Below are 23,175 nucleotides of genomic sequence, written 5' to 3' on the forward strand. Positions count from 1 at the left end.
CAAACCTATAAAAGGTATGACAAGAGAAATGCAGAGCTCAGCAAACAGATCTCTTCCTTTCTTATAATTGAATATGAAATCCATGGTATTTTTATTTTCATAATAGAACCAGATGTTGGACTTGGTAAAACAAAGACATAAAGACAATCATACATGAATATGTTAGAAGAATTAGGAAATTGGGCCCTGAAAGGTAGTCTAGTGGCGAAAGTCCTTGCCTTGCAAACACCAGAATCCCATTTGGATCCCGGTTCTAATCCTGGCGACCCTGCTTCCCATTCAGCTTCCTGCTTGTGGCCTGGAAAAGCAGTTGAGGATGATACAAGGCCTTGGGACCCTGCACCCATGTTGGAGACCCAGAGCAAGCTTCTGGCTGCTGGCTTTGGATCGGCTCAATTCCGTCTGTTGCAGCCTCTTAAGGAGAGAGTGCTCAGACAGAAGATCTTTCTGTCTCTCCTACATTTTGTATATCTGACTGTCCAATTAAAACAAAATAGGGAACAACATGGTTTAAAAGTAGTGAAAGATACCCTGAGAGTCTTGTCAATTGTATTCAGAAGCTACGACCTTGAGGATAATTATATATGTATATATATATATACTTATATATAGACATAGATATGTACATAAACATATATGTATGTATATGTGCATATATCTAGAAATATATATATCTATATTTATATATTTTATATATATATTTCTAGATACAAAACAGCAGGTTCCTTGTATGCCAGAAAAGTTCTATTTAAAATGTTTTATTCTATTTATTTTGATTATAAATCCCCTTCAATTATAATCAATTCTACTACCCTATTTCAGCTCAGACTCCTTTTAGGGAAAAAAAAAGGAATTCTCACCGGAGGAAACAGCAAAAACAACAACTACACTAACTGTTAGATACTTATGGGATGACTTGGGCTTCATTTCTTTTGAAAATGTCTTTTTCACAAGTTTTACAAAGCTTTGTGAAGTGGCTGTCATGTCAGCTCTCTTCCTTTATCTTTTAATATTGGTGCCTGGAGAAAGAGCTTCAAAAATGTTGAAATAAACTATAATAACAGATTCTCCCAGACAGTTGGTGTGTCTAAATATTCCAAATTCTCTTCAGGCTAGAAATTCTAGTTTTAAAATGAAATTGCTGTGGCATGCTCTCATAATTATAGAAATTGGTAGAAAAATGACATAATCAATTTTAATTAATCATTTAAAATAAAAAATGAAAACTAATAAGAGTAAGTACTTCCATGCTATTAATATCTTTCAATATAATTGAATGAAATCGTCTGCTCAAATGATGTAGATGGATTGAATGAATTAAAAAGAAGAGAGCAATACGTTGCCCACTTCAAACAACCCCATTATTAACAGCACACAGACTGAAATAAAAACGTTGCAAAAAGATAAGGTATACAAACAGAAACAAAAAAGTAAGTAAGAGCAACTGGTTATGCATATTTTTATTGTTATTGTTATTTTCCATGATATAATTTTATTACTATTTTCCCATCCCACTTTCCACCATTACCAACACCCCTGGCACTTCCCGCATATTATTGTAATAGTATATCTCTTCAGTAACAGTCATGAGGCCAGGCCTGGCACTATAACATAATGGTTAAGATCCTCACCTTGAACGCGCCGGGATCCATATGGGGGCCGGTTCTAATCCTGGCAGCTCCACTTGCCATCCAGGCTTGTAGCCTGGGAAAGTATTCAAGGACAGCACAAAGCCTTGGGATCCTACACCCATGTGGGAGACCTGGAAAGAAGTTCCTGGCTCCTGACTTCAGATTGGAGCAGCACCAGCTACTGCAGCCACTTGGGGAGTGAATCATCGGACGGATCTCCCTCTCTGTCTGTCCTTCTCTCTGTACATTGGCCTTTCCAATAAAATAAATAAATCTTAAAGAAAAAAAAAAAACAGTCACAAGGCCATTATTCAGAAATTAGAGTGTATCATAAGGTTGTAGTTATAAACAATTTTGGAAAATGCAGTATCATATTGTCTGGATATACTTAACAGTTTCATTGGCAATCTAATGATGGATATCTGGAGCATGCCTGGAATAATTGAGAACTATTACAAGCAACTATATACCAACAAATCAGAAGACGTAGAAGAAATTCATAGATTTCTGGCTGTATTACTAAAGCCAAATCATGATGTAATTCCCCATGTGTGTGAAAGTGCCTACTTGGAGCCATCTTTTGATGTTATCCCAGATGCATTAGCAAGTAGCTGGACTGCATTCAAAACTGCACCCAATAGGATTCTGGCATCACAGGTGTTAGCTTAACTAACTGTGCCACAAAGCCAGCCTCCTAAATAAATGTTCAAGAGGAAAATACCAAGGAAACAAAGCAAACAGGGAATCTTTCAATGGATTATAAAATGTAATTATTATTCAAACTGGGTGCAGCTATTTAGGCCCAAGCTGTTGTCAACCTTTGAAAATGTGGAACTAGTGATCACAAATTATCTCGCTTTATTTCTGGAATACTACATATCATCATTCAATTCTTAGATGTCTAAGTTGATACTTTTAAAATAATTTTTAGTTGTGTTTAAAATACAAAGCTAAAGGTAACCTAATTGATACCAAGGATTCTCAATTCCTAATTTTTTTTTCAGCAAATTCAGAAAGAGAAATATACTGAAGTTTGAAACAGCTGTCAGATGGGGTGTACTTAGTTAAATTGCAGAATGTAGTGCTAAAAAAAAAAAAAAGACAAAAAGAAGGAAAGCAAAACAGCAATTGCAGGCCTTAACGTAAAGTATGGACTTTGAGTGATACTAATGAGACAAGCTTGTACATCAGTTGTAACAAGGGTACCACTCTGGAGAAAGACGCAGATAATGCGAGAGCAAGGTAAATGTGAGGAGAAGGAACATATGAGACACTTCATATCTCATGCTCCATTCGTTGTTGTGAATCTAAAACTGCTCCATGAAGCCAAATTCTGAAACATTTACTAAGACATTGAATAATTTCCCCCACTTTCTCTGGAAAGCCAAGGTCCCTTGAAATATCTCTCTGTCGGTGTGTAGCCATTTCCCTAAGTTGATAAACTGACAGGTAATTAAAGAATTATTCATAGCTGTTGTCAGAAAGAAAAGGTTATTACGAGGCGATATTGTCATCAACCTAATATTTATTCTTTTTTAACTGTGTTTTCTGGCCTCTGGCTGTCATGCTCCATAGCTGTCAACACCTTTACTGTCCATCATACTGCGGTCATTAACACAGTTTCGCCTTTGTTTGCAATGACTCTATAAACATATATGCACTACACTGTGAAGCAGGGCTTATTAACATGAAACAAAGTATGTTTTAGAAAATATGTTAATGGGTATTAATGGCAGAGTTTTATTAGCATGAATAACACAGTCATGTTTTTAAAGATTTATTTTTATTACAAAGGCGGATATACAGAGAGGAGGAGAGACAGAGGAAGATCTTCCATCTGGTGGTTCACTTCCCAAGTGAGTGCAATGGCTGGAGCTGAGCCAATCTGAAGCCAGGAGCCAGGAGCCTTTTCTAGGTATCCCGTGTGGGTGCAGGGTCCCAAACTTTTGCGCCATCCTCGACTGCTTTTCCAGGCCACAAGCAGGGAGCTGGTTGGGAAGCAGGGCCTCCAGGATTAGACTTGGCGACCATATGGGATCCTGGCGCGTTCAAGGCGAGAATTTTAATCACTATGCTATTGTGCCGGGCCCCATAGTTGCTTTTAAAGTAGGTTCTTATACGTATGTGAACTCTTCAGTACACAAATGATAACAATAGGTTTAATGTAGTCATTAAATAAATGTCTTTTCTTGCTAAGCTAAGCCTTTTAGCACCTCCAGTTATGACCTAGACTATAGAGACTCCTAAGAAGTGTACCTCTGAGATTGAAAACCAAACATGTTTTTAATTCATATTCAAAACATTGAGACAATACTCCAAAGTGATGTTCTGCAGCAGGTAAATAATTCTGGGAACTGAGACTTCAATCACATTCATCTTGGGACTCAGGTATCCATAGCAACGTACCATAAAGTTATTTTCCTGAAGCAGAAAGCAGTAGTGGGGCAATGAAATTTGTTGCACATCTGTGAGACTTGTTCGCTCTTTCTCGTAGATTACATCACTGGAGGTATGAAAGTAGTCATTGCCCTTGTCTATGTTCAACTTCTCATTTTCTTTGAACTTGTGTTCAGTTTTTGCTTTTTCACAGTGTTAACCAATTGCAATGCTCACTAGTCACACTCTTCCTCTTCTGAAATAAAAATCAAAATTTTATGTGGCTTCTTTATTATTTATGATAAAACACCTCAGAGATTCTTGTTGCTTTGAGGCCAGTGATGAGGATGTCAGCCCTTGCTGCTTATTCACTGAAACGGGGCAAAAGTGATATAGCCGTAGGTTGGCTGTGCTTTCATCATCTTCCTCTGCATGCTGACTCACTAGCTCTGTGCTCTTCTGCATGGTTTTATTAGTGATATCTCTGTGGAGTGATTATTTCCTATCTTATGGCTCTTGAAGTGTGCGTTAGCTTAAAATGAATCTCCTTGCAAGAAGCATGAATGCAACAGTGTGTCTACTTCACATCTTTCACAGAAGCATCCAAAAATCTTACACGTTAATATTTTCATGTTCATTTTTATTCATGGAATCTTTATCTTTTATGAGTATAAAAGAGTATTTTAAATACAATTGGTATAAATTAATTTTAAAGTCACTTTATATATTTAATTTAAAAACAAAACATATGTATAATACTTTCAAATATGCATGGAATATTTAAAATAAAGCAATAAAGCAAAAGATGTGGTGAAAAAATATTTTTGTTTCACTTTTTCATTAACTTCCAAGATTTCAAACATGTGTTTTTTCTTTATTTTTGACAATCTTTACATAGCTAATTATTGCATAAATGTTCAAGGGCTACAGGAAAGTAGGTAAGATTATTATTTCCACATTGTTTGTTTTTACATATAGATCATTTTATGACACAGTTTCATAGGCTCTGGGATTCCCCCAGCCCCTCCCCAAACCCTTTTCCCATATTAAATTTCTCCATGTTGTTACGTAGTACAGTTCATCACCAATCATGTTTCCTTCATTGTAGGCATAGACTTTGTGGAGAGTCCAGCTTCTAATTGTCCAGATAAATTCAACAGTTTCATTGGGAGACCATCCTTGATCTGAAAGTAGAGCTGGTAGAACATCATCCCCGCCAATGTGATGTTACTACACAACTTCAACAACAGGAAGAAACATTGAAATTAACAACATCATCAGCTGTTATATATGAGGATGTTGATGCTGATCCTTCCACTGTTCTTGTGCCACTATGATTTAGGTTAAACTCAAAAACATGTTAGCTTGGAAGAAAAAATGAAAAGTAAAAAGATTTATAGCAGCCGGTTGTGTATATACTAAAATTGAAATGTCAAGGAAGTAGTTACAGGATGTGGTTAAAAACTTGCATTTTCTAACATATTGTTCACCCAATACCATGTTAATTAACTTAATGATGTTGTTAATTTCAAAGATGTTTTAATATGAGGTATAACTTTTCATGAGGTATAATTTATGTATAATGCTGGTTATATTAGACTATGCCTTTGGCAATGACAAAGCCTCTTGGACTAGGTGATTTATAAAATATCAGGAAAATGTCTCTTTTAGTTATGGAAACTTGAAAGTTCAATATTAAGATACCAGCACTTGTAGTTTCTGATTTGCCTTTGCTGGTCTGCTTCCTAAACTACACCTGCCTCATGTGTGGCATAACACTTCCTTCAACCTCTTTTGTAGCAGAACTAGTTCTGCTCATGATGTTAAAGCCTTCATGGCTTAGCTACTTCCCAAATCAGCACACCTCTTAACATTTAAACAATGGGGATTGACTTTTAACATGCATTTTGGAGGGGCAAATAATTTGAATCACACATTACATATATAGGGAGATGTAGCTGACACAGCTAGATGAGTACAAAAATAGATATCTACCAAGATTTCTTCATTGAATATATTTGTAATATGAAGGATTCAATAGAAATGTATAGAACAGTTTGAATGAGTCCAGTAGTCAGGGTCAGAAGAGTTACCAAAAGCAATTCCAGCATAGTATGAAGACAGATGGCCATCAACAACTTCTTAGAGAGTTACTATAATTTACAGTCTGAGTTGAGCCATAAAGTTAAACCATTTTCCAGGTAATGAACTATGAGTTTCATGTCTTCTTCCTCTTATGTCCTGAATTTTGCAAGTCTGTTTCTCCTAAAAAACAAAAGGGACTAATGTGAACCACCAACCTACTTTGTAAAATGGAGCTACATAAAAATTACACAGTATGGAATTATCTGTCATTGTTAAGCAATCACCAATGTAAGCATTACTCGTATTTGAAAAAGAACACCAAAATGATGGGGTCAGTAGTATGTTGTTGTGAATAAGGCTGCTGCCTCAATACCAGCATCCCATATAGGCCTGATTGAAGTCCTGATGTTCAATTTCCAACTCAGGTCCCTGCTAGTGATCTTAGGAAAGCAACTGAAGAACACCCAAATGCTCCTTGGAAGAACATACAATTTCATGTCTGTCCTTACTTCCTCAACGAATGATTTAGAGAATCATTGATGTTGCTAAGTGAAGGATAATTGCTCAGTTTTCATTAAAAATAACATTATATTACAATTTCATGAGGCATGTGGATTTTTTCAGATTTTGTTTTTTATAGTTTGTTTTTTCATATTTGTTAATTATGAACAACACTTATATGAAAATTTCTATATTAAATATTTGATGTTCTTAGTTACTTTATGTTTATCTAAGTTATGCTTTTCTGTTTTACACTTTACGTAAAGCAAATTTCTTTGAAGTGTTATCAGCTTTCTTTGAAGTGAAGGATGGTAAATGTGTGATGCTATGTGAGCAGATCTCAGAATCAGCGACTTAAAATTTCTTTTGTAGTAGGTGATAGGTCATATTTTACCAAACTGTGCATTAATGCAACCAAAAATTAATAATAAAATATTTGTTAGAGTGTTTATAACAGTCTGCATATCTGTCAGCAATGATTGATAGCTTCATAAATACTAGGTATTGAATACCTTGTCACACGCAAAACTCACATCAAAGAGTGATGACCATTGTGACAATTTTAGGAGGTGGGACATTTGAGAGCTGATTACATCAGGAGAGTTCCGACTTCATGGATAAGATTAATTCTGCTACAAAAGGGTCACATTGGCTACCTTTGACTCTTTGTGCTTTAACTTTCTGACATAGAATGTGGAAAGGACATTCTCTCTATCAGACGACACTTTAATATTGGATTTCCTGACCTCCAGAACTATGAAACAATAACTTTCTGTTCATTATAAATTACTCAGTCTGCATTATTTTATTACATGGGCACAAATGGATGAGAATCACAATCTTTCCAGTGACTTTTATTACCATTGTTTTAATTTTAGCCTGTGGCTAAGTAAATAATGATGTGTCACAATGAATCACCATAACTTTAATGATAGTATCATTGGCCAAATTTTAATGTCAGTTACTTACATGGATCTCCCCTTTAGGAGTACTTCTCCAATGTTTATCTCTCTTTTCAATTTACTTTTGTTTTTGAATAGTTCTACATTATCTTTCATTACTATTTTTATAAATAACTCTAGTGGTTACCTCTGTTAAAATATTTTGGAATTTAGTATCTCAGATTTTCAATTTCAATGTTTTCATTTATTATTTTCTAAAAAAATATTGCTAATGTCACTCTGGTTTAATTTATGAAATACTTTTTTGTGAGCCCAGCGTGGTAATCTAACTGCTGAAGTCCTTGTCTTGCACACTCCAGGAAATCATATAGGTGCTGGTTCCATTCTGGCAGCCTGTTTCCCAGCCAGCTCCCCGATTGTGGCCTGGGAAAGCAGTCAAGAGTGGCCCAAAGGCTTGGACCTTGCACCTGCATGGGACTCAGAGGAGGTTCCTGGCCAATGGCATGGGATATAGACGCTGGTTCTAATCCCGGCAGCCCTGCTTCTCATCCAGCTCCTTGCTTGTGGCCTGGGAAAGCAGTCAAGGACCGGCCAAAACTTTGGGACCCTGCACCCGCGTGGGAGACCCAGAAGAGGCTCTTGGCTTCGGATTGGCTCAGCTCCAGCTGTTGCGGTCACCTGGGGAGTGAATCATTGGACTAAAGATCTTCCTCTCTGTCTCTCCTCTCTGTATCCGCCTTTGCAGTAAAAATAAAATAAATCTAAAAAAAAAAAAAAAACTTTGCTTTTCATGTTTTCATTATTCAAAATTTCAATCTTACTAACTCCACAGGACTTTAGCAATAGTGAAATATATGAAATTCATTATAGGTAACATGAAATTCACTCCTGCAAAAGTGAGTCATTGCTTTATCACAAAACATTACAAATATTTGAAAGGCTCATATTATTTCATTCTATAAACGTATATAATTATATTTAAAATGTTATGAAGAAAGCAAAAGAAAAATAGTAAAATGGTTGATAAGTTAATATATTTGCTTATTGAATTTTGTACAAATGGGGTTGATGCATTTTTTGTTTTATTATTTGGAGGGTACATTTTTAAGGCATTGTTTAAAAAAATTGATTTCCTGACTGTCAAATTGTAGAAGCAACCTGTGGTCAATTTGTTGTTGCTTTCTAATATTACTGCACAGTTAATCATAACAAGTAAAGGAGATATGTGTGACTGAGAAGAAGCATAAAAATAGTTATTTTATGGATGAGTGAAATATGCTCCTTAAAACAGTGTATATGTCTCACATCATTCTTTCTCTAACTGCAAATTCAACCTTCTAGTACAAAACCCATCATATGAAAATATATAGGTTGCAGTTCATCTCTTTTTCTCTGCACTTACATATAATATCAGCAGAAATCATTTGAAAATTTCTTGACAAAAGTTTGTATTCCACTTACTACATTTTATAAATTAGAATACATTCCCATTAAAATATACAATGAATGTCTTTTTAATTTCTACCGTTAGTCATATAAATGGAAAATCCAAATGCAAGACATATATTGGGGTTGGCATGTCACCACAACTTTAAACACCATTTCAAGATCCACAATCGAAATCAGAGAATCTTTGTCACGCTGCTTCTATTAAGTATTCCTAAAGATATGTGTGGGGAGGCAGTGAAGGCTGACTAAATCGTCGCACCTCTTCCTCTCAAACGGGAGACTTGGATGCAATCCCTCGCTCCTGGTCTTGACTTGACCCAGACTCGGCTGTTGTGAATTTTTTTTAAAGAGTGAAACAGTATTTGAAAGATCTTTTTCTCTGTCTTTTCTATTCCTCACATTGCCTTTCAAGTACATAAACAGATAGATATGTAAGTAGATAAATGTATTAAAAAGAAAAAAATATATATATGTAACATTTCTTTTAATCTCAATTATTTTTAGTATTTATTTATTTGAAAGTTGGAGTTTTCAAAAGAGAGAGATTTTCCATTCTCTCACTGACTCCAAGTATCAGCTGCAATGGCCAGGACTGGGCCAGGTTGAAGCCAGGAGCTTGACTCAAGTCCCCCGTGAAATGTGTGGGGGCTCAAGAAGTTGAGTCACCGTTAGCTGTTTTCAGGGAGCTCTATCTGAAGTGGAGCAGTCAGGATTCAAATCGGTTCCTATAAGGGATGCCAGCGTCAAGGACCACAGTTTCACCTGTTCCATCACAGCACTGGAACTACATTTCTAAACAAACTTACACATTTTCTCCTACTTAACAGACAGACTTGTAACCCTGAATGAAATGTGTGAAGTCTGTAAACATCAAATCTAGTTTTATATATCTAGGTTGTAGTACTTACTATGAATCTTATTAAACTTAAGCTTTTTATTTAGATCATAAAATAATTAAAACTAGACTTGTAGAATACAAAATACTTATTTTGACTTCCTCTTTTTTCCACTTTTTAGAGTTTAATAAATACTAGTGTGATCATAAATATGTTTCAATGAGTCCAAAAAGTTTTGTGCAAAAAGAGTATTTCTATATTATGTATTTTATAATGCATTTCCATGTAAATTACAATGAGAAAAATATTACATATTAATGGGTATTGATTTTACCAGTTAATGAATAATATATAAATATATAAATATATATATATATATATATATATATATATATATATATATATATATACCACTACATACTTATGAATGCATATCACTTTGTGGTAGGAATTAATCCTTAATGTGGGAACCAAGTACTGCATAAAAAAAGATATTTCAAAAATATGTTGAATTGTAAAAAAAAAATGGACTCTTATATTAGTCTTTAACTTCAGTGTATGTCTTGCTGTCTTAGTAGGAAAATTGAATGACTAAGCTTTCTCACCTGGTGAATGTCTTGCTCTTTTCCTTTGATGATGGGATCCAAATGTTTAAAAATATTTCATTTCCTAAATAATAATCAATTTTAAGGAAAATATCAATATTTTCAGTGTTGAAATACTTCTAGTTAAATATATTATCTCATAAGATAAATGTGCTCTTTTTGCCACACAAAATTTTTTGACATATGGTAAGAATATTCCTAGCTAAAATGATTTATACTCGTACCAACTAATTGCTCTGTATGTTGGCTGACATATCTCAGTAAGTCAGTAGTTATGCAACTGCAAAATTCTAATGTCAGGTTTGAGTTCATATGATGTTTATATAAAATAACTGGATTACATGTGTTTTAAAATAAGACCAGACATGTCATAAAGGTTGTTTACATAAACGCAATTGAAAGGTTCATTAGGGGCTGGCCCCATGGTTTAGAGAGCTTATCCTCTGCTTGCAGTATACTGTATGGCCATTAGTTTTAGTCCCAGCCTTAAGATTGGCTCAGTTGTAGCTATTGTGACCATTTGGGGAGTGACTCTGAGGATGCAAACTTTCTTTACTACAGCTTCTCTCTGTAAATCTTTCTTCCAAAAAAATATAAATAAATATTTTTTAAGAGAAAGGCACAATGTTTTATTTTTGAGAAGATATATTCTAATCTAAAAACAAATAACAGATAATTACAAATAATTTTGTTTTCCTATTTTCTTGTTTTTAAGATATACTTATTAATTTGCAAGTCAAAGTTACAGAGAGAGAATGAGAAGAAGAGAGCTATCTTCCACTGTTGTTTCACTCCACAGATTAGCACAACAGCCCAGGTTGTGCCATTTGGTAACAAGGAGCAAATAGCTTCACTCTGGTCTTCAAGTGAGTGGCAGAGATCCCAATGTCAGGGCTGTCTTCCATTGGTTTTCTCAAACCATTTACAGAAAGCATGACCAAAAGCTGGTCAGCCAGGATACAAACTACTGATGCTATTAGAAGGCAATGTCCATATCTTTGACACTGCAAGGCTGATCCCAAGTAAGTAAAATAATGCCAAAACTCTGAGCTTTAATTTCTCGCTTTTTGTTTTTTAGGCTATATTTTTTTATGATTTATTTTATTTTTACTGCAAGACCAGATATATGAAGAGAAGGAGAGACAAAGATTGTTATGGCTTTAAAATATCTTGGTTCTCCCAACTTGCGTTGATGGTTGACCTCTGAAATGTTTAAATTAAGACTTGATGGATAAGCATGATACCTTGACCATTAATCATGGCAGCTAATAGGTAAGCTTCCTGTGATATGCTTTTGTTAGTGGGAACTTACCTCGGAAAGCAATATATGCAAGAGATTGGTTATTTAAACTAATTACAGCCTAACTTCTCTGTGCTTTCCTGAGTCACTATGTAATAATTTTTCAACACTCTCTTTACCATGGCCAGGGCCCATCAGACATGAACTAATGGTTCTAACAAACCATGAGATGTAACACTCTAAATTTTTAAGGATGAATGTAGGAGATTGCCGCTGGATGTCTGCCTTTATACTGAATGTGGAGGTAATAGGCGCATGGCACACTGTGACCTTGGCTAGCTGAAGCTCCAACAGGACCTGTTCCCTGGGGATGAAACAATAGTGATGGGCTGCACCCAGTCTCTCTTCTGTACTCCTTTAAGAGCTGTGCAAGGACGTCCTCTGTAAACAACTCTGGGAAGTCAAATGTTACATTCGTCCTGCTTTACAGCAAGTAAAGAGTTTGCCCAGAGATACAGCTTCCTGTGCTGCCTGACCTTTAATTTCATTGGAGGTCCCAGAGAGATAAGACATATCTGTTAGCCAGTCACAATGTTGTTGGCTGGAAGTACTGTCAGGACTGCCCTTTCTGCCTGCTCCCTTCTCCGAGATGAACTTGTGACTTCCCTCAAATAAGCAGATATTCTTCACCTCTGGTATGTCTTCAGTGTTTCTGCTGCGGAAGAACACTGTCGCCTCACACCTTCGTGGTCTTAGAAGACCCTGAGCTCGAAATAGGTATTTTCCTTCTTGAGAAGATCTTATGCATTTCTACAGATATAAGAAAATGCTGACTCATGTTTTTCACGTAGAAAGCAGAATTTCAGGGTTGGTGCTGTGTGTTAATGTGTAAAGCAGCTGCCTGAGATGTTTGCAGGACGTAAGGACATTGATTGTAGTTCTTTCTGCACAACTTCTGATCCAGTTCTATGCTGATGGCCTGAAAAGGGCAGCAAAAGGAGGCCCAAGTGTCTGTGTCCTGGCTATCCATATTGGGAACCCAGATGAAGTTCCTGCCTCTCAGCTTCTGCTTGGCCCAATGCTGACTGTTTCTGGATATCTGAAGAGTATACATTCAAATAAATAGATATTAAACAAAGAGAGAGACAGAGAAAGAGAGAGAGAGGGAGAGAGAGAGAGAGAAAGAAAGAAAGAAAGAAAGAAAGAAAGAAAGAAAGAAAGAAAGAAAGAAAGAAAGAAAGAAAAAGTTGATATCAGAAAGCAGAATCAATTCATATGCAGTAAAATCACAGAAAGCACAAGACCTGTCATAAAGACAGTGAAATTTAAGGTCTCACATTAGTGAATAATAAATTAAGAGTACAGATTGTCACTTCTCTATTTAGGGCAAAAATTATAGTTCAAGAGTTTGGTCATTATCAAAACACCATACATTTTTCCCCCTCAGTATTCCATTCTGTATAAAAAGAATTACTTTCTTAGATTTAATTGTGAGCAAAAATTAGTAAAAATTAGTAAGATGAAACTAATTGGCAAGCTAGACAAGAAAAACAATTTCTTCTAGTCTTTTACTAACAGAAGTTTAAAGTAAGAAGATGTATACCATACGGCTTGAAGTATCATTGTAGTACCAAAGTACCAGGGATTGGGAGAGAAAGCAATCTAGAGACACACTCCATTTTTGACCTTGATAAAAGGGAAGATTATTTGCAAGACTACATAAAGATATAGTCAAGAATGATTTGTATGTTATTGTAAATATATTGTAAGTCATAAAAATCTGAGAGTCTGGACAAATTTAAGGAGGAAGAAATCATTGAGTATGTGTAGAAGTGCAAAGATAAATAAATCCCACATATGAGATCTTTTTAGTTCTTATGGAAAAAAGAAAAAAATAAGTTCAGAGTGTTCAATTTTTAAAGTGTTTAGAAAAATGAAAAAGAAACAGGAAATATTGGCTGCTTACTAAAGGAAGTATTCTGCACTGTTCTTTAATATGTGCAAATTCTTTTGTATTAAAATAATTTCATTTATATAAAATGTTTTTGTAAAAATAATGGTAATAAAATTCTCATTATCTCTAGTGTTGTGGTTTGTCGTACCTCTCCAAAGTGTACCGTAATTGTTGGAAATTTTCTTCTGTAAGTTATTACTAATTAAAGATGCATTGCCAATTAAAAAGAACTTGCAAAATATATTAAGAACTAATATATCAATTAATCTAAATAATTTTCTTTGGTTTAGAAATTTATTATATATAATTAGCAGAACTTTGTTTTTGAATCTGTTGTGCAAAGACAGGTAGAAGACACCTGTCAAATCAAACATATTTCTCTATGACACATGCAAAGTTAAAGTGCCAGATTTGAGTTTTCAACATGAAAACATACACTTCATATTTTTCACCATCTCATTATTTTGACAGTGTGTCTGGGAGAGTGAGGATACACCCGCTGTAACAGGAATTATGGGTGCTGATAAACTTTCCAAACACATAACTCCAGAAAACTTTTTGAGTTAAAATCATGTGAGAATTCTAGGGAATTTTGAGCCAAAATATAGTGATCTTACCTTATAAAACAGGAAACAAGCTACCAATATTGTAATGGTGGATAGATCTTATTCAAGACTTAACTACTTACAATAATATTTCATACGCATTTATATGTACAAGATGACCATTGATTTATTTGTAGAGGGGGACTTGAATATATTCATGTGAAATGATATTAAAAGATCAGTGTATCTCATGTGAAAAAGTTTAAAATTCATACATAGATTTTTCATAAGCTGCATCTTCTTCCACAAATTGAGATAACCTAGTACATATGTGTGTATAATACATACTTATATGCTTGAATTCGAATAAACATTATAAATATTTGTATTTCAAAATCATAATAACTCACGGTTTACATTTACTTTATTTGTTGCAAACAAAGTAAAGACTCATTAAAATGATATGACAAGGAACATCCTCTGTTATCTTTGTCACCAAGATGTATGCCTTCTATGAGTTTCCACTTGTGTCCTGAATTTTCATATGTCAGTAGTTCCATGCTGTCTCCATGTCCATTCATTCCAACCCTGTTCCTTTACAGCCATCTTTCTATAGTCCATTCAGATTATTTCTAGATGAACCGTTCCATGTAACAATATAATTTTCATTCCATAGTTAGGTATGTTTGATTGTTTTAGGTTTATTTTGTCTTAAATTTCTGAATTGCAAAAATACAGTGGGAAAGATGGCTTTATTGGCTGCAGCATGCAAAGGACAAAGATGGGCCAGGCCAAAGCCCAAAAGCATCAACTCCAGCCAAGTCTCCTCTGCAGGTAACAGAAACCTGAATACTGGAGTCGTCCTCTACCTTCCAAGATCCACAGAGGAGGAAGCTAGATCAGAAATAGAGAACCAGGGACAAGAACTACCACTCTGTTATGGGACACATCTCAATCTGTTGCTTACAATGCTGTGCCTCGGTGACAACTCCCAGCTCCTTTCTTGCAGCTTGTGTTTAGTCCCTTGACATTGTTCTTATATCTCAGCTTTATGGTGATATTAAGCTTTGCCAGAATTAGTTTTAATCACTTTAAAAAAAATACAGAAAATGAGAAAGCACAGTTGTTCAAAGTTGTCAAAGCATTCAACACCAAATCCAAAGCAATTAACTCAAAATGAAAGCAAGAAGCAATCTTAAATGTTTAATAAGATATAACCTCACTAGATTAAGAGATAAGAGCAGAGCCTGCACAAACTGTCCCCTCTCCATTTTCTCTTTAACTGACGACGCATCTCCCCATTGGCCTTTATGTATCTCTACATAGGCCCATTTTTACGTTGTGAGATGGTCTGTCATCTCAGACAGAAGAGGCAGCTCACTGTTCATGGAGTTCGACACTTCTGCAGTTTTAAGACAAGAATAGTGTACAGGAAAGGGGAAATGGTAGAAGCAGATAGCTACTGAGTAATGATTCAAAGTGAGAAAAATGTGCTTTAGAGTTTCCCTTCATTCACCAAACCTTGCAAATATGTCTCTGGAGACTCCAGATAAAGAAACCTAACTGATGATGAACATGTCTGGGTAAGGGTGGCTGATCTGTGCATCCATGTAGAGGAGACTGACTCTTTGATTATACCCACTTGGAAACAATGGAGCATTTATCATGTGCCTAATCTAGTGTTGTGGTTTGAGATTTTCATTCATGATTTCTTTGTTTGTATTGATAGTCATACTTTAAACTTGCACTAGATTTTTTTAACCAAAAGTCAGACATAGGGCCCAGCACGGTGGCACAGTGGTTAAGGTCCTCACCTTGCATGCCCGGGATCCCATATGGGCACCGGTTCTAATCCCGGCAGCCCTGCTTCCCTTCCAGCTCCCTGCTTGTGGCCCGGGAAAGCAGTCGAGGACAGCCCAAAGCTTTGGGACCCTGCACCCGCGTGGGAGACCCAGAAGAGGCTCCTGGCTTCGGATCGGCATAGTATCGGCCCGTTGCGCTCACTTGGGGAGTGAATCATCGGACGGAAGATCTTCCTCTCTGTCTCTCCTCTCTGTATATCCGCCTTTCCAATAAAAAAATAATAAAAATTAAAAAAATCAAAAGTCAGACATAAATTAATTGTGGAGTCCTAGAAGTTTGTCAATATTAATTGGTCAATATGTAGTGTAATAGATAACTAAAATTAATTTCTGTGTCCAAGATTTGTACCCTTTTCAATCTCCACATAGCCTCTGCTACCCAGCTTTACCATTAAATCAAACCTTTCCTTTAAATGTCACATAAAAAGGTTAACATTTCAAATTACTAAATAAATATATTTTTGCCAGTGATACATTCCCAAAAGCATGAAATGTGGATACATCTACCATTCAATATCCTTTTTACTCCTTATTTTTCATATCTTCTATCTTACACAAAGATGGTGGCATTCTTCCAGACTCACCTGTTCTATTATGAGCTTGATCCTATTCATTCATCATCTTGTGAGAATTTATTCCATCAAAATATTTTGTGTATGCTGTCTTCCATGAATCCATCGATTTCAGTAACTGATTATATATTAGCAACTTTACAATAATGCGTTAATCTCTTCCACTCCAATTGTTTCTACCCCCTATAATATTTCTACTCATACATTTCTCACAATCTTTTTCTGTTAGGGGTCTAAAATATACCCCCTTTCCCCATGTCCTGCTTCTCCTTTCTCATGTTAAAATTCTCTTATAGCAGTTATTTAATTTATAATAAAACAGAAATATGAATCACCAAAACACGTAAACAAGAAGAATGTCTCATGAAAGTATTATATAAACATAAGTTGGATGATGTCAGTCAGCTATATAAGTCCTGTGAAATCACTTGGTCTAGCTCTACCAATGTAATCACAGGCATGACTCAAAGTTCAGTGAATCTGTATCAGCCTAATGTTTAAGATGATAATCAACAATTTTTTTTATGGTTTACAATTTATCTTATAAATCTCCAAATGATCCTGTGCAGAAATTATGTTCCCCAAACCCTATTAAACACCCTGAATTTCTCTTAAACTAATCTATATATAAAGATAAAAATCTGTTGTTTTAAATTTCAACTCCTACTTATGAAACTGAATAGCCTGGATCCTGGATAAAACCTTGTATAAGGAATTGGAATTCTGGTGCAGCAGCTTAATCAACCTGTGATGCCAGCATACCATATGAACAGTGACTTGGACTCCTGGCAGCTCCACTTTTAATTCGGCTTCCTGCTAATGCACCTAGAAAAGCAGCAGAAATTGGCCCAAATGTTGAAGCCCCTGCCATTCATGTGGGCAACCCAAATAAAGCATCTGGCAAGTGTTTTCTCTCCTATTTGTAGCCACTTCTACCCTTTGGTGAAAGAGCCAGTGTATGGGTGTGTGTGTGTGTGTGTGTGTGTGTGTGTGTGTGTGTGTGTGTGTGTGTTTGTGTGCGTGCATGTGGGTTATTTCTGGTTTACAATAAATAGATCTTTCCAAATAAAACTTACCCAATATTTTCCAAGTCTGATCTTACCAGACAACATCTCTTGGCTTGTAATATTCCTTCATAACTTTACATTCCTACTTTTATTTGTTTGAAATTTGGGGTATTATTGTTCAGATATTTTCAGAGGTCTCTATCCAGGGAAGAGGAAGCAAACCCTTGAAACAACAAACTATTTAGTATTTTCTCTCATATTCCTGCCATGCTGCACTTCTAACATCCGTGTCCATGAACTGCTGTAAACTTCTGTTTAGAAAGCTTCTGTTAGACGACCCTATAATCTCACATCTGTTTTTAATTGTCCTGACTCCAGAACTACCTATTAAGTCATTAAGGGTTTACCTTGCACGGCCTGGTCTCCCAAGGGTTAACTCCACAGCACAGCTTGTTTCTCAAAGGTGTAACAGGAAGGGCAATCATGGCCTGATACATTTAGCCCGTCGCTTGATTGCAATTTCCCTCCTTCTTGCTTCCCCTTTTTGCATGTCCTTGGGGGAGCTTAGGTGTTGCTTAACCATTGGGAAGATCCTGGGAGGGGCCAAGCAGACTATATAAGAGCAGTTCGACTTTGAATAAAGGCCTTCACTTCACAGGAATAAGTCTCAGTGTGTTGTGTGTGTTGTCTGTCTTGTCTGTCTCATAACCCTAGTCCCTCCACTCGACTCAGGGCTCAGGGTACGTGGCAATGCGGGCATTGTCAACATTACCTCATTCTTCTCTTATTTCTTCAATGTGCTACTCTACTACCTGAAATTGCAGTGCTCTATACCAGCTCAGGTTAGTAATTAACTATAATCACGGAGGTATTAAGTATTCTGTTTGTTGCAGGTGAAACCATTTTACTTTATTCAATACAAACTCCTCTAAAGATTGATTTTCCAATCAAATAATTTTAACATTGAACATACCCATCACTAAAAATAATCAAAATTTAATAGAATGATCAAGTCTAGGGACATTTTTAATCACAATTTAATGCTGCACATACTTTATTTACCTTTCCTTACATGTTAGCACTACATAGCTAAATATACTGAAGCCAGAAATCCACACCAGAGAGTGTGATGTTGATAATAAATACTTGAAAAAGTCAAAAGTGGCTTTAGAATTGAATAGTTGCTGTGTTGAAAGCAAGATCAGATTGCATAATTCTCAGAAGTCAGCACTCTAGAAACAATGATTGATGCAAGGAAATCAGGTTTACTTGAGATGCCAGCAATCTTGGACAATAAACAATGTAAGCTGTCACCAAGACTGTCTCAAATCATCAGGTTATCAGAAGAGCTTTGGGTAGCAAGAGGGGATGAGAGGCATCAGGGATAGGTGAGAGTGGACAGCACGAGGTCAGCCAGGTGTTGTCCTCCAGCCAGGTATTAAGGAAATGATTGGAGTCACTGTGGTTGCTTTCAGCACACAATCATAAATCTAGCCTTCTGTTTATGATGAGTGTTGTGATAAAGAATCATTTACGACTTCTGCTAGCTTTCTCAAAACATTTGTTAGGTAAAACATGAGTATGATTAATCACAAATACAGTAGTTAGCATTTCTTTAACAAAATGGAATCAGCTGAATTACTGTTTCAGTCACAGACTGCAAGTTTACAGAAGAGAAAAGCCAGTACTTCACTGTTGAAAGCATTAAAGCTGAATCTTGTGAGTCCTCAGAAAAGCTATTGAAAAAATCCTGAAATGTCTGAGAGGTGAACCAATAATGGGAGGAATGTGATGATTAAAACAACTTTGATGTGTTGTGGGCTAAGCAGTTGATTGGTGCTTGTTGGCCTGGGCAAGAACTGGGACTAGGCTTGTAGCTATAAACACCTAGACTAATTGGACCCATCTGTATCCAACATCCTGCTAAATAAGGATGTGGGGGGAGAGTATATAAGGAGAGGTGAAGGAGCAATAAAGCAAGACTTTGCAGAGACTTCTACCATCACTGGTCTCCTGTTGGTGCTTTATTCCCAGAACTTCTCCCCGTCCACGTTACTGGCTATACTGACCCGAACATTGATGAGCATTTAGAAATGAGAAGCAAAGGGATATGAGTGAGATCAACATCCTGGGAGCCTAGTGTGTTGCTTTCAAACTCTGTGTACACTTGAGAAGAATGGGGGTATTTTTCAATACTTTTCCAGCTGTTATAGTCGAATATATTTGCCTAATGTGTGTTAAGCCTTTGATTACAACATGAAATGAAATTATGCCATTGTGAAACTGTGATAGAAAAATAGGGAAGAATAGTTGGTGGGGGAGTGCAGACCGGAAGCCAGCAGGAAGAGCAGAGTGTTAAGCAACACTAACCAAATAAATCGTGTGCATGAAACACATGAGTTTTATTATCTTCATATACTTTTTAAAAATGGGAAAGATTTTGGGTAAAATATGTTCATACTCAAGGGATTAATAAAACACAGGATTTATGAAAAATAGAGTGGGTAATTTTGAACAAAATATGGAAAGTGTTGAATGGCTTCATTTAACTGTATTGATGTGTTCTGATTTGGAGATTAAAAGTAACTAATATATTGCATATTTCATTTTTGTGAAAATCAACATCTTTGGCTAAAATAAATGCGCTCCTCTAACATCCGTTAAGATGATATAACTGTAAAGAAAAGTTCTTTTTTTTAGTAATGCCAAACGGTATATTTTTCATTTCACCCATCTACCTTTGATATAAATTGCTATGATTTGGGAGCAGGTATTGTAGCATACTACTTTAAGCTGCTTCTGGGGCTGCTTATGCCTCATGTGAGGGATTCAGCTTGCTTCTTGACATCTATACTTCCAATTCAGCTTTCTGCTCGTGTACCCTTGGAGGCAGCAGGTTCCATCTCTACTGGGCTTTTGCCACCCAAGTGGGTGACACAAATGCAACTCTCGGTGCCAGTACCTGGCTTTGACCAGGCCCAGAATGGCTTTGAAGGCTTATGGAGAGGGAAATAGCCAAAGAGCTCTCCTTTTCTTGCTTTGTCTGCTTCTAAAGTGTATGGAAATAAACAAGAAACAACAACATAAATTAATGTGATTTTTAGATTTGCCCATTATTCAAAATCATATTACTTTGTAATTAAAAAAAAAAAAAAAACCTTGATTAAAACGATTGGAGGGGCCCGGCGGTGTGGCCTAACGGCTAAAGTCCTCACCTTGAATGTGCCCGGCATCCCATATGGGCACTGGTTCTAATCCCAGCAGCTCCACTTCCCATCCAGCTCCCTGTTTGTGGCCTGGGAAAGCAGTCAAGGACGGCCTGAAGCTTTGGGACTAAAGAAGAACTAGTAAATTTTATTCTAAATGTTAATGCTACACATTATTTTAAATCCCCCCATAAATAGGATGAAACTTCAAGGATGGGTTATACCTTTAATATTTTTAACTCAAAAACATTAAATATTGCAGGCTTGGCACAATGCCTTACTGGTAAATCCTCATCTTATTAGTGCCAGGATCTCATAATGGTAACCGCTTGTGTCCCAGTTGCTTTGCTTCCCATCTAGCAACCTTTTTTGTGGCCTGGGGAAACAATAGAGGATGGCCCAAAGCCTTGAGACCCTGCATCCGTTGGGAGACCCAGAAGAAGCTCATGGCACCTGGCTTCAGATCGGTTCATCTCCAGCCATCACAGCCAGTTGGGGAGTGAAGCAGCAGATGGAGAATCTTTCTATCTCTACTTCTTTCTGTAAATCTGCCTTTCAAATAAAAATAATAAGTAAATCTCAAAAAATAAATATCACAGGGCCCGGCGCGGTGGCGCAAGTGGTTAAGTCCTCGCCTTGCACGCCCGGGATCCCATATGGGCGCCGGTTCTAATCCCGGCAGCCCCGCTTCCCTTCCAGCTCCCTGCCTGTGGCCTGGGAAAGCAGCAGAGGACGGCCCAAAGCTTTGGGACCCTGCACCCGCGTGGGAGACCCGGAAGAGGCTCCTGGCTTCGGATCGGCATAGCATCGGCCGTTGCGCTCACTTGGGGAGTGAATCATCGGACGGAAGATCTTCCTCTCTGTCTCTCCTCTCTGTATATCCGCCTTTCCAATAAAAAATAATAAAAATAAATCTTTAAAAAAAAATAAATATCACATTTGAAATATTTTAGTAGTACAACTTCTAATAGTAATAATACTAAATTGGCTTCAAAAATTATTTGAACAGTTGTAATTGGTAGGAAAGATCTTTTTGCAAATGGATGCATATTGTATAACTATTGTTTTATTGATATGATATATAAGCAATGGAAACTTAAAAAGGACAGAAAGCAGATTAACTGGAGATGAATATGGGGAAGCAGAGTTTCTGAAAATGTGCAGACGATGTCTTTTAAGGATAAAGAGATTTCTAAAGTTCAATGTGGTTAATGTGTGCTAATATTTTTAGAATTTTATGAATATGTTAGATTATTTGATTTAGCAACTAGATATGGTTAAATACATTTTATGGAATATGAATTTTATTTCAGCAAGGTTAATAATCATGTTTAGACAAGTTTAGGGAACAAAGTTTGACAGTGGACCAACAATTTTTTAAAACATTTTTTAAAATTTTTTTAAAATATGAGATTTAAAGAATGTGTATTAACTTCACTATTATTTGAATTATTCAATGCCTTTTAATAAATCTTTGTGGATTTATTTGATTGAAAGGCTCCATGAGCAATGAAAAGCGCTGAGGTTCTAATTTTGAATTTTTCTTCTCTTGGGCTAAGAGGCGGTACCGTTAACTCAAACCGCTGGCAGTAAACAACTCCGGAGTCAGAGCCAACAAGTGGTAATCATTTAAAGAAAGCTGCTTGGGTGATGGAGCATATCCTGCCAGCGACTTTTAGGGAAACAAAGGTGAAAAAATGGAATCTACCCATATTTGGAAAGTGTACCTGAACTCCAAGGATTAATAAGTTGCACAAGTATACTTAGGGAACAAAATTTCATAGGTTCTTGTACTGGATACGATTTTATTAACTGAATCACCACATTTCAAAAACACTCCATTAGATATTCTTTGTCCCTAAACATTCGTATGTGTGTCACAATTAGAAGTGCAGAAACACATTAAATTATAAAGTCTCTGAATGTACTAATGTGGGCAGAAAAAAAAGCAGTAGTTTTCCCCTGATATTTCTGCTGCAGTTCCTAGTATAAAATCAAGAGATTTTGTAATAGAGACACTGACTTGGGTCACATATGATAATGTTGCATTTTAATACTTTTTATCTTTTATATATGCAAAAATATTAGAAATCAAGCACTTCTAAGCACTTCCCCCCTACTTCCACAATAATCTTTTAAACTGTTTTGTGACTTACAGCGAGGTAATGCTGCAACTGCTCCTGACAGAGCCTCAGGCTGCAAATGCTCTGAGGCCTCCAATTTCATCCTTCCAAATTGTTCAAACTGTCTCATTGTTCTGTGGAACAGCATCATTCTCTCCTACTCAAACTTAGCCATGGCAGCATTTCTCTAAATCAGCAATCCTCTGACTCTAAAATAAACTCTGACAGATATGGTATGCAAGTTATGTTATTGGTTAAATGTAATTATTTCTGCTAAGATT

Source organism: Ochotona curzoniae, unplaced genomic scaffold (assembly GCF_017591425.1).
Source record: "Ochotona curzoniae isolate NIBS_2020 unplaced genomic scaffold, NIBS_Ocur_1.0 scaffold_1037, whole genome shotgun sequence".
NCBI classification, from domain to species: Eukaryota; Metazoa; Chordata; class Mammalia; order Lagomorpha; family Ochotonidae; genus Ochotona; species Ochotona curzoniae.